This window comes from Schistocerca cancellata, chromosome 2 (genome assembly GCF_023864275.1).
Source record: "Schistocerca cancellata isolate TAMUIC-IGC-003103 chromosome 2, iqSchCanc2.1, whole genome shotgun sequence".
Classification (NCBI taxonomy): domain Eukaryota; kingdom Metazoa; phylum Arthropoda; class Insecta; order Orthoptera; family Acrididae; genus Schistocerca; species Schistocerca cancellata.
Window position 1 is genome coordinate 1,049,296,170 of NC_064627.1, and position 2,367 is coordinate 1,049,298,536.

General features: G+C 42.6%; 1 non-coding gene across 1 annotated transcript; it reads left to right on the plus strand.

The window, feature by feature from the left end:
• The first annotated feature begins 1,089 nt into the window (after positions 1–1,089).
• Positions 1,090–1,163, plus strand: Trnat-ugu (transfer RNA threonine (anticodon UGU)). Its single transcript has one exon. It is a non-coding gene; the product is annotated as a tRNA-Thr (tRNA).
• The last annotated feature ends 1,204 nt before the right edge of the window (positions 1,164–2,367 follow it).

Consider the following 2,367-nt stretch of genomic DNA (forward strand, 5'->3'; position numbering starts at 1 on the left):
TCGTTGGAGGTAGGGAATCCCTGCGTGCAAAGCAACATTATAGCTATCTTTCAATCATTGCTCAGAATATGTTGGGCTCAGTGAAGTATAAACTAGGTATACAGGCACCTGGACTGTTATAAATTATTACGTTGTCGTGTTGGAAGTCAGATCTGGGAGCTGGAGAGATCTGCAAAGATTAAATAAGAGTCCCTAACCTTTCTTTCCACCAACCTGTCGTCTTCTAAAGTTGTGTCCCCAGCGCAGAAGACTGCTCGTCGGTCGTGGTATCTTCTTCGGCGGAGGCTGCTGTGCTGTCATCTCGGACCTGAATCTGTATTTGTGCTTTTTTTTGTGGGATGACACTTGACCATGTTAGTCGCGGTATCTACAGAGGGCAAGATGTGTAGTACTGACAATGATGGTAGGAGACACCTCTCATTAATGTATCCTGTTTGTTTATATTTTAAAATATCACTTTTTACACTGCCTTCTACAACACTCGACATAGCTTTCTTAATAGTACGGTAGCATTCCGGACACTTCCGATATGAAGTACGACGTGTCCGTCCGAAACAGAGATACACGTTCGGTATATATGAAGGTAGTATCTGTTCCCGAAAGAACAGTTACCGTGGATGACCATGCAGCTTTGCTAGAAATGAAATGATAATTAAATGGACACCCTGGCTGCAAACAGGCGTTGATGTACTTCATTGGGGACATGTTGAAAATGTGTGCCCCGACCGGGACTCGAACCAGGGATCTCCTGCTTACATGGCAAACGCTCTATCCATCTGAGCCACCGCGGGCACAGAGGATAGTGCGTTCCCCGTGAGATCCACATTCACAACATGTCCACACCACTACATTCGTTGTGCGTCCAATAGATGTTTGCCCATCATACGGCCATTGACCTTCTTTTGCGAACGCACACGCTATGCCCAAACTCGTACGGGACTTGGGAGATTAATCTGCCACGAGTAATGAGTATGATTGGCAAACATCTATTAGGTGCACAACGAATGTAGTGGTGTGGACATGTTGTGAATGTGGATCTCACGGGGAGCGTGCAAGGGATAAGTCCCTGCAGACGCACTATCCTCTGTGTCCTCGGTGGCTCAGATGGGTAGAGCGTCTGCCATGTAAGCAGGAGATCCCGGGTTCGAGTCCCGGTCGGGAAACACATTTTCAACATGTCCCCAATGAACTACATCAACGCCTGTTTGCAGCTAGGGTGACCATTTAATTATCAATAGTTCGGCTCTGAAGAGCACCCGAAACAGAATGACTAGGGCAGCCGAAGTACTTCGGCTCCCAGGCGCGCCAAAGCGACCCGAAAGTGTCCGAAGCACTTCGGTTGTGATATCATTACTATTGTTTTCCCAAAACTAGTAAAATTTAATAAACAAAAACGGTAGACTCGTAGGGTAACCGTAAGAGATTGTCGTACAGAAAACTGGGTTAAATACAATGAGAAGTATATAAATAATTAATAAGAGAAGTTAGGTGTTTTGGCGCCTAACACCCAAATGTGCCGACCAATCAGAAGCAAGTTCAGTACAACTGGCGGACTCTTCCACGGGAATGGTACATACTGTACCATCTGTCGCTTGTACCTCACTCCACTTTTGTACCATATGCTACATCAAGTGTATCAAGCTGCAACACGGCGATTTTCTAGCAAGATAAAATACTGGCGGCGACAGCCATAATTATCACACATCCCATTCCTTCTTTGATTTACAAAATTGGCCTGTTCTCGAAGACAGCTAACAAGTTTGGAAATGAGAAAATATTGCCCCATATTTTAAAAAAAAATTAAGTTTCCAGTCTCTCAGTAGCTCCCCTACTCTCTCATTCATGGAAATTCTTAAAAAAAAAACTAGGAAATTGTTGTTCCTAAAATATCATCCTAATTAACCACAACCATTGACTTACTAATTATAAACATATACTTTCTCATCTCAATTTTATCAAAAAAACCTTAACTAAATCCACATTACATCATGAACGTCTTCCTACTACAAAATATCACTTATGATTTACAGCACATAGCTGTCTTTTAAATTTTCTGTAGTTATTCAACAGTAGACATCGATACCTGGGTCATTAAATCTCCTCATAAATACTCACTACACTTATTGATGTTTATAGATGATAGGAACTATACAATATACGTTGTCGGCGCAATGCCGTCCATCCTTACACAACACAAATTTTTTATCTTATATCAGCGCAGTGCCGTTCACTTTTACCTAATAACAGAGTAAGAGCCTACGGAATATCAGACCAGCTGTGTGGCTGGATTGAAGAGTTTTTAGCAAACAGAACACAGCATATTTTTCTCAATGGAGAGACGTCTACAGACGTTAAAGTAACCTCTGG